General features: G+C 51.0%; 25 non-coding genes across 25 annotated transcripts; all 25 read left to right on the top strand.

Annotated features, from left to right (window-relative positions):
• The first annotated feature begins 574 nt into the window (after positions 1-574).
• TRNAG-CCC (transfer RNA glycine (anticodon CCC)) lies at positions 575-645 on the top strand. The gene has a single exon. It is a non-coding gene; the product is annotated as a tRNA-Gly (tRNA).
• A 565-nt stretch (positions 646-1,210) lies between these two features.
• On the top strand, positions 1,211-1,281 carry TRNAG-GCC (transfer RNA glycine (anticodon GCC)). Its single transcript has one exon. It is a non-coding gene; the product is annotated as a tRNA-Gly (tRNA).
• Positions 1,282-2,257: 976 nt separating this feature from the next.
• Positions 2,258-2,328, top strand: TRNAG-GCC (transfer RNA glycine (anticodon GCC)). Its single transcript has one exon. It is a non-coding gene; the product is annotated as a tRNA-Gly (tRNA).
• Positions 2,329-2,678: 350 nt separating this feature from the next.
• TRNAG-CCC (transfer RNA glycine (anticodon CCC)) lies at positions 2,679-2,749 on the top strand. The gene has a single exon. It is a non-coding gene; the product is annotated as a tRNA-Gly (tRNA).
• A 565-nt stretch (positions 2,750-3,314) lies between these two features.
• Positions 3,315-3,385, top strand: TRNAG-GCC (transfer RNA glycine (anticodon GCC)). Its single transcript has one exon. It is a non-coding gene; the product is annotated as a tRNA-Gly (tRNA).
• Positions 3,386-3,735: 350 nt separating this feature from the next.
• On the top strand, positions 3,736-3,806 carry TRNAE-CUC (transfer RNA glutamic acid (anticodon CUC)). Its single transcript has one exon. It is a non-coding gene; the product is annotated as a tRNA-Glu (tRNA).
• A 555-nt stretch (positions 3,807-4,361) lies between these two features.
• On the top strand, positions 4,362-4,432 carry TRNAG-GCC (transfer RNA glycine (anticodon GCC)). The gene has a single exon. It is a non-coding gene; the product is annotated as a tRNA-Gly (tRNA).
• A 350-nt stretch (positions 4,433-4,782) lies between these two features.
• Positions 4,783-4,853, top strand: TRNAG-CCC (transfer RNA glycine (anticodon CCC)). The gene has a single exon. It is a non-coding gene; the product is annotated as a tRNA-Gly (tRNA).
• A 555-nt stretch (positions 4,854-5,408) lies between these two features.
• On the top strand, positions 5,409-5,479 carry TRNAG-GCC (transfer RNA glycine (anticodon GCC)). Its single transcript has one exon. It is a non-coding gene; the product is annotated as a tRNA-Gly (tRNA).
• A 351-nt stretch (positions 5,480-5,830) lies between these two features.
• Positions 5,831-5,901, top strand: TRNAG-CCC (transfer RNA glycine (anticodon CCC)). The gene has a single exon. It is a non-coding gene; the product is annotated as a tRNA-Gly (tRNA).
• Positions 5,902-6,456: 555 nt separating this feature from the next.
• TRNAG-GCC (transfer RNA glycine (anticodon GCC)) lies at positions 6,457-6,527 on the top strand. The gene has a single exon. It is a non-coding gene; the product is annotated as a tRNA-Gly (tRNA).
• Positions 6,528-6,878: 351 nt separating this feature from the next.
• Positions 6,879-6,949, top strand: TRNAG-CCC (transfer RNA glycine (anticodon CCC)). The gene has a single exon. It is a non-coding gene; the product is annotated as a tRNA-Gly (tRNA).
• A 976-nt stretch (positions 6,950-7,925) lies between these two features.
• Positions 7,926-7,996, top strand: TRNAG-CCC (transfer RNA glycine (anticodon CCC)). The gene has a single exon. It is a non-coding gene; the product is annotated as a tRNA-Gly (tRNA).
• A 565-nt stretch (positions 7,997-8,561) lies between these two features.
• TRNAG-GCC (transfer RNA glycine (anticodon GCC)) lies at positions 8,562-8,632 on the top strand. Its single transcript has one exon. It is a non-coding gene; the product is annotated as a tRNA-Gly (tRNA).
• A 976-nt stretch (positions 8,633-9,608) lies between these two features.
• On the top strand, positions 9,609-9,679 carry TRNAG-GCC (transfer RNA glycine (anticodon GCC)). The gene has a single exon. It is a non-coding gene; the product is annotated as a tRNA-Gly (tRNA).
• Positions 9,680-10,029: 350 nt separating this feature from the next.
• TRNAG-CCC (transfer RNA glycine (anticodon CCC)) lies at positions 10,030-10,100 on the top strand. The gene has a single exon. It is a non-coding gene; the product is annotated as a tRNA-Gly (tRNA).
• A 565-nt stretch (positions 10,101-10,665) lies between these two features.
• On the top strand, positions 10,666-10,736 carry TRNAG-GCC (transfer RNA glycine (anticodon GCC)). Its single transcript has one exon. It is a non-coding gene; the product is annotated as a tRNA-Gly (tRNA).
• A 976-nt stretch (positions 10,737-11,712) lies between these two features.
• Positions 11,713-11,783, top strand: TRNAG-GCC (transfer RNA glycine (anticodon GCC)). The gene has a single exon. It is a non-coding gene; the product is annotated as a tRNA-Gly (tRNA).
• Positions 11,784-12,133: 350 nt separating this feature from the next.
• Positions 12,134-12,204, top strand: TRNAG-CCC (transfer RNA glycine (anticodon CCC)). The gene has a single exon. It is a non-coding gene; the product is annotated as a tRNA-Gly (tRNA).
• A 565-nt stretch (positions 12,205-12,769) lies between these two features.
• Positions 12,770-12,840, top strand: TRNAG-GCC (transfer RNA glycine (anticodon GCC)). The gene has a single exon. It is a non-coding gene; the product is annotated as a tRNA-Gly (tRNA).
• Positions 12,841-13,190: 350 nt separating this feature from the next.
• Positions 13,191-13,261, top strand: TRNAE-CUC (transfer RNA glutamic acid (anticodon CUC)). Its single transcript has one exon. It is a non-coding gene; the product is annotated as a tRNA-Glu (tRNA).
• Positions 13,262-14,237: 976 nt separating this feature from the next.
• Positions 14,238-14,308, top strand: TRNAG-CCC (transfer RNA glycine (anticodon CCC)). The gene has a single exon. It is a non-coding gene; the product is annotated as a tRNA-Gly (tRNA).
• A 977-nt stretch (positions 14,309-15,285) lies between these two features.
• Positions 15,286-15,356, top strand: TRNAG-CCC (transfer RNA glycine (anticodon CCC)). Its single transcript has one exon. It is a non-coding gene; the product is annotated as a tRNA-Gly (tRNA).
• A 977-nt stretch (positions 15,357-16,333) lies between these two features.
• On the top strand, positions 16,334-16,404 carry TRNAG-CCC (transfer RNA glycine (anticodon CCC)). Its single transcript has one exon. It is a non-coding gene; the product is annotated as a tRNA-Gly (tRNA).
• A 966-nt stretch (positions 16,405-17,370) lies between these two features.
• TRNAG-CCC (transfer RNA glycine (anticodon CCC)) lies at positions 17,371-17,441 on the top strand. The gene has a single exon. It is a non-coding gene; the product is annotated as a tRNA-Gly (tRNA).
• Positions 17,442-17,763: the final 322 nt, after the last annotated feature.

The raw sequence follows: 17,763 nt of genomic DNA, 5'->3' as shown, positions 1-17,763 counted from the left end.
GCCAAGTGAGTGAGAAGGACTGCCAGGGCAGCGCAGCTCCCATTCACCCACCGGAGCTGGCGCCATCCTCATGTCACTGCAGTGCTCTGTTAAATCAGCTGCTCTGGGCTGTAATGGTCCAGAGCACTGTAGCGCCAGTGTACAGCATGTACGGCATTGGTGGTTCAGTGGTAGAATTCTTGCCTGCCACGCGGGAGGCCCGGGTTCGATTCCCGGCCAATGCATGAGCGTTTTGCACATGTACCTTTCATTGACTTTGAAGCATCGTGAAAAGGAAGAGACCAAACAAAAAAACAAGCCTTGATTGCCTTGCTTACCTTATTTCTGCTACTAGCGATCACTCTGCTGATCCCTTTTAGTAGAAGGGGCCGCTGCGCCTTGACTGGAAGCAGGGCAATCTCAGATTATGCAAACAGCTCATAGAGGCCCAGCCCGAGTAGGTGCCAGTCTCACACGTCTGCAAAGGCCTTCAATGAGGCTTTCAGCAGAAGTCAAGAGTTTACGAGTGACCATTCGCATGGAACTGGCAGGTGTGTTAAATCAAGCGCTCTACCGCAGTAATGCTGCTTGTCAAGCATTGGTAGTTCAGTGGTAGAATTCTCGCTTCCCAAGCGGGAGGCCCGGGTTCGATTCCCGGCCAATGCATGGCACTTTTGTAGACGTGTCTCTTGATATTTTAAAAGGCATGGGAAAAGAAAAATGGAAACGGTAGATAAGATGATTGCATTGCTTGTCTGTTTTCTGCGCAAAGAAAGCACTCTGCTGCCCTCTTTTAGCAGAAGATGGAACTGCAGTTTCAACTTAAGGCGGGAAACCTTCTATTATGCAAATAATTCCCAGAAGACCCCAGAAGCCCAGATTGAAAGGGTGTCAGCCTCGTGTGGCTGCAAAGATATCCCCTGAGTCCTGCGGTAGAAGTCTGGCTTTCCTGAGGCACGGTGCTCAGGGAACTGCACTCAGAGTAGCGACCCATACAAAGGCCACCCTCATCTACCAGTGTGCTTGCCTCTGTCCACTTTTCCTGTCTATAGAACCTGGCCGTTCGTGGCCGTTCGTGGCCAAGTGAGTGAGAAGGACTGCCAGGGCAGCGCAGCTCCCATTCACCCACCGGAGCTGGCGCCATCCTCATGTCACTGCAGTGCTCTGTTAAATCAGCTGCTCTGGGCTGCAATGGTCCAGAGCACTGTAGCGCCAGTGTGCAGCATGTAAGGCATTGGTGGTTCAGTGGTAGAATTCTCGCCTGCCACGCGGGAGGCCCGGGTTCGATTCCCGGCCAATGCATGAGCGTTTTGCACATGTACCTTTCGTTGACTTTGAAGCATCGTGAAAAGGAAGAGACCGAACAAAAAAACAAGCCTTGATTGCCTTGCTTGCCTTATTTCTGCTACTAGCGATCACTCTGCTGATCCCTTTTAGTAGAAGGGGCCGCTGCGCCTTGACTGGAAGCAGGGCAATCTCAGATTATGCAAACAGCTCATAGAGGCCCAGCCCGAGTAGGTGCCAGTCTCACACGTCTGCAAAGGCCTTCAATGAGGCTTTCAGCAGAAGTCAAGAGTTTACGAGTGACCATTCGCATGGAACTGGCAGGTGTGTTAAATCAAGTGCTCTACCGCAGTAATGTTGCTTGTCAGGCATTGGTAGCTCAGTGGTAGAATTCTCGCTTCCCAAGTGGGAGGCCCGGGTTCGATTCCCGGCCAATGCATGGCACTTTTGTAGACGTGTCTCTTGATATTTTAAAAGGCATGGGAAAAGAAAAATGGAAACGGTAGATAAGATGATTGCATTGCTTGTCTGTTTTCTGCGCAAAGAAAGCACTCTGCTGCCCTCTTTTAGCAGAAGATGGAACTGCAGTTTCAACTTAAGGCGGGAAACCTTCTATTATGCAAATAATTCCCAGAAGACCCCAGAAGCCCAGATTGAAAGGGTGTCAGCCTCGTGTGGCTGCAAAGATATCCCCTGAGTCCTGCAGTAGAAGTCTGGCTTTCCTGAGGCACGGTGCTCAGGGAACTGCACTCAGAGTAGCGACCCATACAAAGGCCACCCTCATCTACCAGTGTGCTTGCCTCTGTCCACTTTTCCTGTCTATAGAACCTGGCCGTTCGTGGCCAAGTGAGTGAGAAGGACTGCCAGGGCAGCGCAGCTCCCATTCACCCACCGGAGCTGGCGCCATCCTCATGTCACTGCAGTGCTCTGTTAAATCAGCTGCTCTGGGCTGCAATGGTCCAGAGCACTGTAGCGCCAGTGTGCAGCATGTAAGGCATTGGTGGTTCAGTGGTAGAATTCTCGCCTGCCACGCGGGAGGCCCGGGTTCGATTCCCGGCCAATGCATGAGCGTTTTGCACATGTACCTTTCGTTGACTTTGAAGCATCGTGAAAAGGAAGAGATCAAGCAAAAAAACAAGCCTTGATTGCCTTGCTTGCCTTATTTCTGCTACTAGCGATCACTCTGCTGATCCCTTTTAGTAGAAGGGGCCGCTGCGCCTTGACTGGAAGCAGGGCAATCTCAGATTATGCAAACAGCTCATAGAGGCCCAGCCCGAGTAGGTGCCAGTCTCACACGTCTGCAAAGGCCTTCAATGAGGCTTTCAGCAGAAGTCAAGAGTTTACGAGTGACCATTCGCATGGAACTGGCAGGTGTGTTAAATCAAGCGCTCTACCGCAGTAATGCTGCTTGTCAAGCATTGGTAGTTCAGTGGTAGAATTCTCGCTTCCCAAGCGGGAGGCCCGGGTTCGATTCCCGGCCAATGCATGGCACTTTTGTAGACGTGTCTCTTGATATTTTAAAAGGCATGGGAAAAGAAAAATGGAAACGGTAGATAAGATGATTGCATTGCTTCTCTGTTTTCTGCGCAAAGAAAGCACTCTGCTGCCCTCTTTTAGCAGAAGATGGAACTGCAGTTTCAACTTAAGGCGGGAAACCTTCTATTATGCAAATAATTCCCAGAAGACCCCAGAAGCCCAGATTGAAAGGGTGTCAGCCTCGTGTGGCTGCAAAGATATCCACTGAGTCCTGCAGTAGAAGTCTGGCTTTCCTGAGGCACGGTGCTCAGGGAACTGCACTCAGAGTAGCGACCCATACAAAGGCCACCCTCATCTACCAGTGTGCTTGCCTCTGTCCACTTTTCCTGTCTATAGAACCTGGCCGTTCGTGGCCGTTCGTGGCCAAGTGAGTGAGAAGGACTGCCAGGGCAGCGCAGCTCCCATTCACCCACCGGAGCTGGCGCCATCCTCATGTCACTGCAGTGCTCTGTTAAATCAGCTGCTCTGGGCTGCAATGGTCCAGAGCACTGTAGCGCCAGTGTGCAGCATGTAAGGCATTGGTGGTTCAGTGGTAGAATTCTCGCCTGCCACGCGGGAGGCCCGGGTTCGATTCCCGGCCAATGCATGAGCGTTTTGCACATGTACCTTTCGTTGACTTTGAAGCATCGTGAAAAGGAAGAGACCGAACAAAAAAACAAGCCTTGATTGCCTTGCTTGCCTTATTTCTGCTACTAGCGATCACTCTGCTGATCCCTTTTAGTAGAAGGGGCCGCTGCGCCTTGACTGGAAGCAGGGCAATCTCAGATTATGCAAACAGCTCATAGAGGCCCAGCCCGAGTAGGTGCCAGTCTCACACGTCTGCAAAGGCCTTCAATGAGGCTTTCAGCAGAAGTGAAGAGTTTACAAGTGACCATTCGCATGGAACTGGCAGGTGTGTTAAATCAAGCGCTCTACCGCAGTAATGCTGCTTGTCAGGCATTGGTAGTTCAGTGGTAGAATTCTCGCTTCTCAAGCGGGAGGCCCGGGTTCGATTCCCGGCCAATGCATGGCACTTTTGTAGACGTGTCTCTTGATATTTTAAAAGGCATGGGAAAAGAAAAATGGAAACGGTAGATAAGAAGATTGCATTGCTTGTCTGTTTTCTGCGCAAAGAAAGCACTCTGCTGCCCTCTTTTAGCAGAAGATGGAACTGCAGTTTCAACTTAAGGCGGGAAACCTTCTATTATGCAAATAATTCCCAGAAGACCCCAGAAGCCCAGATTGAAAGGGTGTCAGCCTCGTGTGGCTGCAAAGATATCCCCTGAGTCCTGCAGTAGAAGTCTGGCTTTCCTGAGGCACGGTGCTCAGGGAACTGCACTCAGAGTAGCGACCCATACAAAGGCCACCCTCATCTACCAGTGTGCTTGCCTCTGTCCACTTTTCCTGTCTATAGAACCTGGCCGTTCGTGGCCAAGTGAGTGAGAAGGACTGCCAGGGCAGCGCAGCTCCCATTCACCCACCGGAGCTGGCGCCATCCTCATGTCACTGCAGTGCTCTGTTAAATCAGCTGCTCTGGGCTGCAATGGTCCAGAGCACTGTAGCGCCAGTGTGCAGCATGTAAGGCATTGGTGGTTCAGTGGTAGAATTCTCGCCTGCCACGCGGGAGGCCCGGGTTCGATTCCCGGCCAATGCATGAGCATTTTGCACATGTACCTTTCGTTGACTTTGAAGCATCGTGAAAAGGAAGAGATCAAACAAAAAAACAAGCCTTGATTGCCTTGCTTGCCTTATTTCTGCTACTAGCGATCACTCTGCTGATCCCTTTTAGTAGAAGGGGCCGCTGCGCCTTGACTGGAAGCAGGGCAATCTCAGATTATGCAAACAGCTCATAGAGGCCCAGCCCGAGTAGGTGCCAGTCTCACACGTCTGCAAAGGCCTTCAATGAGGCTTTCAGCAGAAGTGAAGAGTTTACGAGTGACCATTCGCATGGAACTGGCAGGTGTGTTAAATCAAGCGCTCTACCGCAGTAATGCTGCTTGTCAAGCATTGGTAGTTCAGTGGTAGAATTCTCGCTTCCCAAGCGGGAGTCCCGGGTTCGATTCCCGGCCAATGCATGGCACTTTTGTAGACGTGTCTCTTGATATTTTAAAAGGCATGGGAAAAGAAAAATGGAAACGGTAGATAAGATGATTGCATTGCTTGTCTGTTTTCTGCGCAAAGAAAGCACTCTGCTGCCCTCTTTTAGCAGAAGATGGAACTGCAGTTTCAAATTAAGGCGGGAAACCTTCTATTATGCAAATAATTCCCAGAAGACCCCAGAAGCCCAGATTGAAAGGGTGTCAGCCTCGTGTGGCTGCAAAGATATCCCCTGAGTCCTGCAGTAGAAGTCTGGCTTTCCTGAGGCACGGTGCTCAGGGAACTGCACTCAGAGTAGCGACCCATACAAAGGCCACCCTCATCTACCAGTGTGCTTGCCTCTGTCCACTTTTCCTGTCTATAGAACCTGGCCGTTCGTGGCCAAGTGAGTGAGAAGGACTGCCAGGGCAGCGCAGCTCCCATTCACCCACCGGAGCTGGCGCCATCCTCATGTCACTGCAGTGCTCTGTTAAATCAGCTGCTCTGGGCTGAAATGGTCCAGAGCACTGTAGCGCCAGTGTGCAGCATGTAAGGCATTGGTGGTTCAGTGGTAGAATTCTCGCCTGCCACGCGGGAGGCCCGGGTTCGATTCCCGGCCAATGCATGAGCGTTTTGCACATGTACCTTTCGTTGACTTTGAAGCATCGTGAAAAGGAAGAGACCAAACAAAAAAAACAAGCCTTGATTGCCTTGCTTGCCTTATTTCTGCTACTAGCGATCACTCTGCTGATCCCTTTTAGAAGAAGGGGCCGCTGCGCCTTGACTGGAAGCAGGGCAATCTCAGATTATGCAAACAGCTCATAGAGGCCCAGCCCGAGTAGGTGCCAGTCTCACACGTCTGCAAAGGCCTTCAATGAGGCTTTCAGCAGAAGTCAAGAGTTTACGAGTGACCATTCGCATGGAACTGGCAGGTGTGTTAAATCAAGCGCTCTACCGCAGTAATGCTGCTTGTCAGGCATTGGTAGTTCAGTGGTAGAATTCTCGCTTCCCAAGCGGGAGGCCCGGGTTCGATTCCCGGCCAATGCATGGCACTTTTGTAGACGTGTCTCTTGATATTTTAAAAGGCATGGGAAAAGAAAAATGGAAACGGTAGATAAGATGATTGCATTGCTTGTCTGTTTTCTGCGCAAAGAAAGCACTCTGCTGCCCTCTTTTAGCAGAAGATGGAACTGCAGTTTCAACTTAAGGCGGGAAACCTTCTATTATGCAAATAATTCCCAGAAGACCCCAGAAGCCCAGATTGAAAGGGTGTCAGCCTCGTGTGGCTGCAAAGATATCCCCTGAGTCCTGCGGTAGAAGTCTGGCTTTCCTGAGGCACGGTGCTCAGGGAACTGCACTCAGAGTAGCGACCCATACAAAGGCCACCCTCATCTACCAGTGTGCTTGCCTCTGTCGACTTTTCCTGTCTATAGAACCTGGCCGTTCGTGGCCAAGTGAGTGAGAAGGACTGCCAGGGCAGCGCAGCTCCCATTCACCCACCGGAGCTGGCGCCATCCTCATGTCACTGCAGTGCTCTGTTAAATCAGCTGCTCTGGGCTGAAATGGTCCAGAGCACTGTACCGCCAGTGTGCAGCATGTAAGGCATTGGTGGTTCAGTGGTAGAATTCTCGCCTGCCGCGCGGGAGGCCCGGGTTCGATTCCCGGCCAATGCATGAGCGTTTTGCACATGTACCTTTCGTTGACTTTGAAGCATCGTGAAAAGGAAGAGACCAAACAAAAAAAACAAGCCTTGATTGCCTTGCTTGCCTTATTTCTGCTACTAGCGATCACTCTGCTGATCCCTTTTAGAAGAAGGGGCCGCTGCGCCTTGACTGGAAGCAGGGCAATCTCAGATTATGCAAACAGCTCATAGAGGCCCAGCCCGAGTAGGTGCCAGTCTCACACGTCTGCAAAGGCCTTCAATGAGGCTTTCAGCAGAAGTCAAGAGTTTACGAGTGACCATTCGCATGGAACTGGCAGGTGTGTTAAATCAAGCGCTCTACCGCAGTAATGCTGCTTGTCAGGCATTGGTAGTTCAGTGGTAGAATTCTCGCTTCCCAAGCGGGAGGCCCGGGTTCGATTCCCGGCCAATGCATGGCACTTTTGTAGACGTGTCTCTTGATATTTTAAAAGGCATGGGAAAAGAAAAATGGAAACGGTAGATAAGATGATTGCATTGCTTGTCTGTTTTCTGCGCAAAGAAAGCACTCTGCTGCCCTCTTTTAGCAGAAGATGGAACTGCAGTTTCAACTTAAGGCGGGAAACCTTCTATTATGCAAATAATTCCCAGAAGACCCCAGAAGCCCAGATTGAAAGGGTGTCAGCCTCGTGTGGCTGCAAAGATATCCCCTGAGTCCTGCAGTAGAAGTCTGGCTTTCCTGAGGCACGGTGCTCAGGGAACTGCACTCAGAGTAGCGACCCATACAAAGGCCACCCTCATCTACCAGTGTGCTTGCCTCCGTCCACTTTTCCTGTCTATAGAACCTGGCCGTTCGTGGCCAAGTGAGTGAGAAGGACTGCCAGGGCAGCGCAGCTCCCATTCACCCACCGGAGCTGGCGCCATCCTCATGTCACTGCAGTGCTCTGTTAAATCAGCTGCTCTGGGCTGTAATGGTCCAGAGCACTGTAGCGCCAGTGTGCAGCATGTACGGCATTGGTGGTTCAGTGGTAGAATTCTTGCCTGCCACGCGGGAGGCCCGGGTTCGATTCCCGGCCAATGCATGAGCGTTTTGCACATGTACCTTTCATTGACTTTGAAGCATCGTGAAAAGGAAGAGACCAAACAAAAAAACAAGCCTTGATTGCCTTGCTTACCTTATTTCTGCTACTAGCGATCACTCTGCTGATCCCTTTTAGTAGAAGGGGCCGCTGCGCCTTGACTGGAAGCAGGGCAATCTCAGATTATGCAAACAGCTCATAGAGGCCCAGCCCGAGTAGGTGCCAGTCTCACACGTCTGCAAAGGCCTTCAATGAGGCTTTCAGCAGAAGTCAAGAGTTTACGAGTGACCATTCGCATGGAACTGGCAGGTGTGTTAAATCAAGCGCTCTACCGCAGTAATGCTGCTTGTCAAGCATTGGTAGTTCAGTGGTAGAATTCTCGCTTCCCAAGCGGGAGGCCCGGGTTCGATTCCCGGCCAATGCATGGCACTTTTGTAGACGTGTCTCTTGATATTTTAAAAGGCATGGGAAAAGAAAAATGGAAACGGTAGATAAGATGATTGCATTGCTTGTCTGTTTTCTGCGCAAAGAAAGCACTCTGCTGCCCTCTTTTAGCAGAAGATGGAACTGCAGTTTCAACTTAAGGCGGGAAACCTTCTATTATGCAAATAATTCCCAGAAGACCCCAGAAGCCCAGATTGAAAGGGTGTCAGCCTCGTGTGGCTGCAAAGATATCCCCTGAGTCCTGCGGTAGAAGTCTGGCTTTCCTGAGGCACGGTGCTCAGGGAACTGCACTCAGAGTAGCGACCCATACAAAGGCCACCCTCATCTACCAGTGTGCTTGCCTCTGTCCACTTTTCCTGTCTATAGAACCTGGCCGTTCGTGGCCGTTCGTGGCCAAGTGAGTGAGAAGGACTGCCAGGGCAGCGCAGCTCCCATTCACCCACCGGAGCTGGCGCCATCCTCATGTCACTGCAGTGCTCTGTTAAATCAGCTGCTCTGGGCTGCAATGGTCCAGAGCACTGTAGCGCCAGTGTGCAGCATGTAAGGCATTGGTGGTTCAGTGGTAGAATTCTCGCCTGCCACGCGGGAGGCCCGGGTTCGATTCCCGGCCAATGCATGAGCGTTTTGCACATGTACCTTTCGTTGACTTTGAAGCATCGTGAAAAGGAAGAGACCGAACAAAAAAACAAGCCTTGATTGCCTTGCTTGCCTTATTTCTGCTACTAGCGATCACTCTGCTGATCCCTTTTAGTAGAAGGGGCCGCTGCGCCTTGACTGGAAGCAGGGCAATCTCAGATTATGCAAACAGCTCATAGAGGCCCAGCCCGAGTAGGTGCCAGTCTCACACGTCTGCAAAGGCCTTCAATGAGGCTTTCAGCAGAAGTCAAGAGTTTACGAGTGACCATTCGCATGGAACTGGCAGGTGTGTTAAATCAAGTGCTCTACCGCAGTAATGTTGCTTGTCAGGCATTGGTAGCTCAGTGGTAGAATTCTCGCTTCCCAAGTGGGAGGCCCGGGTTCGATTCCCGGCCAATGCATGGCACTTTTGTAGACGTGTCTCTTGATATTTTAAAAGGCATGGGAAAAGAAAAATGGAAACGGTAGATAAGATGATTGCATTGCTTGTCTGTTTTCTGCGCAAAGAAAGCACTCTGCTGCCCTCTTTTAGCAGAAGATGGAACTGCAGTTTCAACTTAAGGCGGGAAACCTTCTATTATGCAAATAATTCCCAGAAGACCCCAGAAGCCCAGATTGAAAGGGTGTCAGCCTCGTGTGGCTGCAAAGATATCCCCTGAGTCCTGCAGTAGAAGTCTGGCTTTCCTGAGGCACGGTGCTCAGGGAACTGCACTCAGAGTAGCGACCCATACAAAGGCCACCCTCATCTACCAGTGTGCTTGCCTCTGTCCACTTTTCCTGTCTATAGAACCTGGCCGTTCGTGGCCAAGTGAGTGAGAAGGACTGCCAGGGCAGCGCAGCTCCCATTCACCCACCGGAGCTGGCGCCATCCTCATGTCACTGCAGTGCTCTGTTAAATCAGCTGCTCTGGGCTGCAATGGTCCAGAGCACTGTAGCGCCAGTGTGCAGCATGTAAGGCATTGGTGGTTCAGTGGTAGAATTCTCGCCTGCCACGCGGGAGGCCCGGGTTCGATTCCCGGCCAATGCATGAGCGTTTTGCACATGTACCTTTCGTTGACTTTGAAGCATCGTGAAAAGGAAGAGATCAAGCAAAAAAACAAGCCTTGATTGCCTTGCTTACCTTATTTCTGCTACTAGCGATCACTCTGCTGATCCCTTTTAGTAGAAGGGGCCGCTGCGCCTTGACTGGAAGCAGGGCAATCTCAGATTATGCAAACAGCTCATAGAGGCCCAGCCCGAGTAGGTGCCAGTCTCACACGTCTGCAAAGGCCTTCAATGAGGCTTTCAGCAGAAGTCAAGAGTTTACGAGTGACCATTCGCATGGAACTGGCAGGTGTGTTAAATCAAGCGCTCTACCGCAGTAATGCTGCTTGTCAAGCATTGGTAGTTCAGTGGTAGAATTCTCGCTTCCCAAGCGGGAGGCCCGGGTTCGATTCCCGGCCAATGCATGGCACTTTTGTAGACGTGTCTCTTGATATTTTAAAAGGCATGGGAAAAGAAAAATGGAAACGGTAGATAAGATGATTGCATTGCTTGTCTGTTTTCTGCGCAAAGAAAGCACTCTGCTGCCCTCTTTTAGCAGAAGATGGAACTGCAGTTTCAACTTAAGGCGGGAAACCTTCTATTATGCAAATAATTCCCAGAAGACCCCAGAAGCCCAGATTGAAAGGGTGTCAGCCTCGTGTGGCTGCAAAGATATCCCCTGAGTCCTGCGGTAGAAGTCTGGCTTTCCTGAGGCACGGTGCTCAGGGAACTGCACTCAGAGTAGCGACCCATACAAAGGCCACCCTCATCTACCAGTGTGCTTGCCTCTGTCCACTTTTCCTGTCTATAGAACCTGGCCGTTCGTGGCCGTTCGTGGCCAAGTGAGTGAGAAGGACTGCCAGGGCAGCGCAGCTCCCATTCACCCACCGGAGCTGGCGCCATCCTCATGTCACTGCAGTGCTCTGTTAAATCAGCTGCTCTGGGCTGCAATGGTCCAGAGCACTGTAGCGCCAGTGTGCAGCATGTAAGGCATTGGTGGTTCAGTGGTAGAATTCTCGCCTGCCACGCGGGAGGCCCGGGTTCGATTCCCGGCCAATGCATGAGCGTTTTGCACATGTACCTTTCGTTGACTTTGAAGCATCGTGAAAAGGAAGAGACCGAACAAAAAAACAAGCCTTGATTGCCTTGCTTGCCTTATTTCTGCTACTAGCGATCACTCTGCTGATCCCTTTTAGTAGAAGGGGCCGCTGCGCCTTGACTGGAAGCAGGGCAATCTCAGATTATGCAAACAGCTCATAGAGGCCCAGCCCGAGTAGGTGCCAGTCTCACACGTCTGCAAAGGCCTTCAATGAGGCTTTCAGCAGAAGTCAAGAGTTTACGAGTGACCATTCGCATGGAACTGGCAGGTGTGTTAAATCAAGTGCTCTACCGCAGTAATGTTGCTTGTCAGGCATTGGTAGCTCAGTGGTAGAATTCTCGCTTCCCAAGTGGGAGGCCCGGGTTCGATTCCCGGCCAATGCATGGCACTTTTGTAGACGTGTCTCTTGATATTTTAAAAGGCATGGGAAAAGAAAAATGGAAACGGTAGATAAGATGATTGCATTGCTTGTCTGTTTTCTGCGCAAAGAAAGCACTCTGCTGCCCTCTTTTAGCAGAAGATGGAACTGCAGTTTCAACTTAAGGCGGGAAACCTTCTATTATGCAAATAATTCCCAGAAGACCCCAGAAGCCCAGATTGAAAGGGTGTCAGCCTCGTGTGGCTGCAAAGATATCCCCTGAGTCCTGCAGTAGAAGTCTGGCTTTCCTGAGGCACGGTGCTCAGGGAACTGCACTCAGAGTAGCGACCCATACAAAGGCCACCCTCATCTACCAGTGTGCTTGCCTCTGTCCACTTTTCCTGTCTATAGATCCTGGCCGTTCGTGGCCAAGTGAGTGAGAAGGACTGCCAGGGCAGCGCAGCTCCCATTCACCCACCGGAGCTGGCGCCATCCTCATGTCACTGCAGTGCTCTGTTAAATCAGCTGCTCTGGGCTGCAATGGTCCAGAGCACTGTAGCGCCAGTGTGCAGCATGTAAGGCATTGGTGGTTCAGTGGTAGAATTCTCGCCTGCCACGCGGGAGGCCCGGGTTCGATTCCCGGCCAATGCATGAGCGTTTTGCACATGTACCTTTCGTTGACTTTGAAGCATCGTGAAAAGGAAGAGATCAAGCAAAAAAACAAGCCTTGATTGCCTTGCTTGCCTTATTTCTGCTACTAGCGATCACTCTGCTGATCCCTTTTAGTAGAAGGGGCCGCTGCGCCTTGACTGGAAGCAGGGCAATCTCAGATTATGCAAACAGCTCATAGAGGCCCAGCCCGAGTAGGTGCCAGTCTCACACGTCTGCAAAGGCCTTCAATGAGGCTTTCAGCAGAAGTCAAGAGTTTACGAGTGACCATTCGCATGGAACTGGCAGGTGTGTTAAATCAAGCGCTCTACCGCAGTAATGCTGCTTGTCAAGCATTGGTAGTTCAGTGGTAGAATTCTCGCTTCCCAAGCGGGAGGCCCGGGTTCGATTCCCGGCCAATGCATGGCACTTTTGTAGACGTGTCTCTTGATATTTTAAAAGGCATGGGAAAAGAAAAATGGAAACGGTAGATAAGATGATTGCATTGCTTCTCTGTTTTCTGCGCAAAGAAAGCACTCTGCTGCCCTCTTTTAGCAGAAGATGGAACTGCAGTTTCAACTTAAGGCGGGAAACCTTCTATTATGCAAATAATTCCCAGAAGACCCCAGAAGCCCAGATTGAAAGGGTGTCAGCCTCGTGTGGCTGCAAAGATATCCACTGAGTCCTGCAGTAGAAGTCTGGCTTTCCTGAGGCACGGTGCTCAGGGAACTGCACTCAGAGTAGCGACCCATACAAAGGCCACCCTCATCTACCAGTGTGCTTGCCTCTGTCCACTTTTCCTGTCTATAGAACCTGGCCGTTCGTGGCCGTTCGTGGCCAAGTGAGTGAGAAGGACTGCCAGGGCAGCGCAGCTCCCATTCACCCACCGGAGCTGGCGCCATCCTCATGTCACTGCAGTGCTCTGTTAAATCAGCTGCTCTGGGCTGCAATGGTCCAGAGCACTGTAGCGCCAGTGTGCAGCATGTAAGGCATTGGTGGTTCAGTGGTAGAATTCTCGCCTGCCACGCGGGAGGCCCGGGTTCGATTCCCGGCCAATGCATGAGCGTTTTGCACATGTACCTTTCGTTGACTTTGAAGCATCGTGAAAAGGAAGAGACCGAACAAAAAAACAAGCCTTGATTGCCTTGCTTGCCTTATTTCTGCTACTAGCGATCACTCTGCTGATCCCTTTTAGTAGAAGGGGCCGCTGCGCCTTGACTGGAAGCAGGGCAATCTCAGATTATGCAAACAGCTCATAGAGGCCCAGCCCGAGTAGGTGCCAGTCTCACACGTCTGCAAAGGCCTTCAATGAGGCTTTCAGCAGAAGTGAAGAGTTTACAAGTGACCATTCGCATGGAACTGGCAGGTGTGTTAAATCAAGCGCTCTACCGCAGTAATGCTGCTTGTCAGGCATTGGTAGTTCAGTGGTAGAATTCTCGCTTCTCAAGCGGGAGGCCCGGGTTCGATTCCCGGCCAATGCATGGCACTTTTGTAGACGTGTCTCTTGATATTTTAAAAGGCATGGGAAAAGAAAAATGGAAACGGTAGATAAGAAGATTGCATTGCTTGTCTGTTTTCTGCGCAAAGAAAGCACTCTGCTGCCCTCTTTTAGCAGAAGATGGAACTGCAGTTTCAACTTAAGGCGGGAAACCTTCTATTATGCAAATAATTCCCAGAAGACCCCAGAAGCCCAGATTGAAAGGGTGTCAGCCTCGTGTGGCTGCAAAGATATCCCCTGAGTCCTGCAGTAGAAGTCTGGCTTTCCTGAGGCACGGTGCTCAGGGAACTGCACTCAGAGTAGCGACCCATACAAAGGCCACCCTCATCTACCAGTGTGCTTGCCTCTGTCCACTTTTCCTGTCTATAGAACCTGGCCGTTCGTGGCCAAGTGAGTGAGAAGGACTGCCAGGGCAGCGCAGCTCCCATTCACCCACCGGAGCTGGCGCCATCCTCATGTCACTGCAGTGCTCTGTTAAATCAGCTGCTCTGGGCTGCAATGGTCCAGAGCACTGTAGCGCCAGTGTGCAGCATGTAAGGCATTGGTGGTTCAGTGGTAGAATTCTCGCCTGCCACGTGGGAGGCCCGGGTTCGATTCCCGGCCAATGCATGAGCGTTTTGCACATGTACCTTTCGTTGACTTTGAAGCATCGTGAAAAGGAAGAGATCAAACAAAAAAACAAGCCTTGATTGCCTTGCTTGCCTTATTTCTGCTACTAGCGATCACTCTGCTGATCCCTTTTAGTAGAAGGGGCCGCTGCGCCTTGACTGGAAGCAGGGCAATCTCAGATTATGCAAACAGCTCATAGAGGCCCAGCCCGAGTAGGTGCCAGTCTCACACGTCTGCAAAGGCCTTCAATGAGGCTTTCAGCAGAAGTGAAGAGTTTACGAGTGACCATTCGCATGGAACTGGCAGGTGTGTTAAATCAAGCGCTCTACCGCAGTAATGCTGCTTGTCAAGCATTGGTAGTTCAGTGGTAGAATTCTCGCTTCCCAAGCGGGAGTCCCGGGTTCGATTCCCGGCCAATGCATGGCACTTTTGTAGACGTGTCTCTTGATATTTTAAAAGGCATGGGAAAAGAAAAATGGAAACGGTAGATAAGATGATTGCATTGCTTGTCTGTTTTCTGCGCAAAGAAAGCACTCTGCTGCCCTCTTTTAGCAGAAGATGGAACTGCAGTTTCAAATTAAGGCGGGAAACCTTCTATTATGCAAATAATTCCCAGAAGACCCCAGAAGCCCAGATTGAAAGGGTGTCAGCCTCGTGTGGCTGCAAAGATATCCCCTGAGTCCTGCAGTAGAAGTCTGGCTTTCCTGAGGCACGGTGCTCAGGGAACTGCACTCAGAGTAGCGACCCATACAAAGGCCACCCTCATCTACCAGTGTGCTTGCCTCTGTCCACTTTTCCTGTCTATAGAACCTGGCCGTTCGTGGCCAAGTGAGTGAGAAGGACTGCCAGGGCAGCGCAGCTCCCATTCACCCACCGGAGCTGGCGCCATCCTCATGTCACTGCAGTGCTCTGTTAAATCAGCTGCTCTGGGCTGAAATGGTCCAGAGCACTGTAGCGCCAGTGTGCAGCATGTAAGGCATTGGTGGTTCAGTGGTAGAATTCTCGCCTGCCACGCTGGAGGCCCGGGTTCGATTCCCGGCCAATGCATGAGCGTTTTGCACATGTACCTTTCGTTGACTTTGAAGCATCGTGAAAAGGAAGAGACCAAACAAAAAAAACAAGCCTTGATTGCCTTGCTTGCCTTATTTCTGCTACTAGCGATCACTCTGCTGATCCCTTTTAGAAGAAGGGGCCGCTGCGCCTTGACTGGAAGCAGGGCAATCTCAGATTATGCAAACAGCTCGTAGAGGCCCAGCCCGAGTAGGTGCCAGTCTCACACGTCTGCAAAGGCCTTCAATGAGGCTTTCAGCAGAAGTCAAGAGTTTACGAGTGACCATTCGCATGGAACTGGCAGGTGTGTTAAATCAAGCGCTCTACCGCAGTAATGCTGCTTGTCAGGCATTGGTAGTTCAGTGGTAGAATTCTCGCTTCCCAAGCGGGAGGCCCGGGTTCGATTCCCGGCCAATGCATGGCACTTTTGTAGACGTGTCTCTTGATATTTTAAAAGGCATGGGAAAAGAAAAATGGAAACGGTAGATAAGATGATTGCATTGCTTGTCTGTTTTCTGCGCAAAGAAAGCACTCTGCTGCCCTCTTTTAGCAGAAGATGGAACTGCAGTTTCAACTTAAGGCGGGAAACCTTCTATTATGCAAATAATTCCCAGAAGACCCCAGAAGCCCAGATTGAAAGGGTGTCAGCCTCGTGTGGCTGCAAAGATATCCCCTGAGTCCTGCGGTAGAAGTCTGGCTTTCCTGAGGCACGGTGCTCAGGGAACTGCACTCAGAGTAGCGACCCATACAAAGGCCACCCTCATCTACCAGTGTGCTTGCCTCTGTCGACTTTTCCTGTCTATAGAACCTGGCCGTTCGTGGCCAAGTGAGTGAGAAGGACTGCCAGGGCAGCGCAGCTCCCATTCACCCACCGGAGCTGGCGCCATCCTCATGTCACTGCAGTGCTCTGTTAAATCAGCTGCTCTGGGCTGAAATGGTCCAGAGCACTGTACCGCCAGTGTGCAGCATGTAAGGCATTGGTGGTTCAGTGGTAGAATTCTCTCCTGCCGCGCGGGAGGCCCGGGTTCGATTCCCGGCCAATGCATGAGCGTTTTGCACATGTACCTTTCGTTGACTTTGAAGCATCGTGAAAAGGAAGAGACCAAACAAAAAAAACAAGCCTTGATTGCCTTGCTTGCCTTATTTCTGCTACTAGCGATCACTCTGCTGATCCCTTTTAGAAGAAGGGGCCGCTGCGCCTTGACTGGAAGCAGGGCAATCTCAGATTATGCAAACAGCTCATAGAGGCCCAGCCCGAGTAGGTGCCAGTCTCACACGTCTGCAAAGGCCTTCAATGAGGCTTTCAGCAGAAGTCAAGAGTTTACGAGTGACCATTCGCATGGAACTGGCAGGTGTGTTAAATCAAGCGCTCTACCGCAGTAATGCTGCTTGTCAGGCATTGGTAGTTCAGTGGTAGAATTCTCGCTTCCCAAGCGGGAGGCCCGGGTTCGATTCCCGGCCAATGCATGGCACTTTTGTAGACGTGTCTCTTGATATTTTAAAAGGCATGGGAAAAGAAAAATGGAAACGGTAGATAAGATGATTGCATTGCTTGTCTGTTTTCTGCGCAAAGAAAGCACTCTGCTGCCCTCTTTTAGCAGAAGATGGAACTGCAGTTTCAACTTAAGGCGGGAAACCTTCTATTATGCAAATAATTCCCAGAAGACCCCAGAAGCCCAGATTGAAAGGGTGTCAGCCTCGTGTGGCTGCAAAGATATCCCCTGAGTCCTGCAGTAGAAGTCTGGCTTTCCTGAGGCACGGTGCTCAGGGAACTGCACTCAGAGTAGCGACCCATACAAAGGCCACCCTCATCTACCAGTGTGCTTGCCTCCGTCCACTTTTCCTGTCTATAGAACCTGGCCGTTCGTGGCCAAGTGAGTGAGAAGGACTGCCAGGGCAGCGCAGCTCCCATTCACCCACCGGAGCTGGCGCCATCCTCATGTCACTGCAGTGCTCTGTTAAATCAGCTGCTCTGGGCTGTAATGGTCCAGAGCACTGTAGCGCCAGTGTGCAGCATGTACGGCATTGGTGGTTCAGTGGTAGAATTCTTGCCTGCCACGCGGTTCGATTCCCGGCCAATGCATGAGCGTTTTGCACATGTACCTTTCATTGACTTTGAAGCATCGTGAAAAGGAAGAGACCAAACAAAAAAACAAGCCTTGATTGCCTTGCTTACCTTATTTCTGCTACTAGCGATCACTCTGCTGATCCCTTTTAGTAGAAGGGGCCGCTGCGCCTTGACTGGAAGCAGGGCAATCTCAGATTATGCAAACAGCTCATAGAGGCCCAGCCCGAGTAGGTGCCAGTCTCACACGTCTGCAAAGGCCTTCAATGAGGCTTTCAGCAGAAGTCAAGAGTTTACGAGTGACCATTCGCATGGAACTGGCAGGTGTGTTAAATCAAGCGCTCTACCGCAGTAATGCTGCTTGTCAAGCATTGGTAGTTCAGTGGTAGAATTCTCGCTTCCCAAGCGGGAGGCCCGGGTTCGATTCCCGGCCAATGCATGGCACTTTTGTAGACGTGTCTCTTGATATTTTAAAAGGCATGGGAAAAGAAAAATGGAAACGGTAGATAAGATGATTGCATTGCTTGTCTGTTTTCTGCGCAAAGAAAGCACTCTGCTGCCCTCTTTTAGCAGAAGATGGAACTGCAGTTTCAACTTAAGGCGGGAAACCTTCTATTATGCAAATAATTCCCAGAAGACCCCAGAAGCCCAGATTGAAAGGGTGTCAGCCTCGTGTGGCTGCAAAGATATCCCCTGAGTCCTGCGGTAGAAGTCTGGCTTTCCTGAGGCACGGTGCTCAGGGAACTGCACTCAGAGTAGCG

The sequence above is a fragment of the Ambystoma mexicanum genome, chromosome 1p, assembly GCF_040938575.1.
Source record: "Ambystoma mexicanum isolate Mex_15411 chromosome 1p, UKY_AmexF1_1, whole genome shotgun sequence".
Taxonomy (NCBI): domain Eukaryota; kingdom Metazoa; phylum Chordata; class Amphibia; order Caudata; family Ambystomatidae; genus Ambystoma; species Ambystoma mexicanum.
Note: the sequence above shows the minus strand (reverse complement) of the source record. Positions and strands in the feature narration are given on the sequence as shown.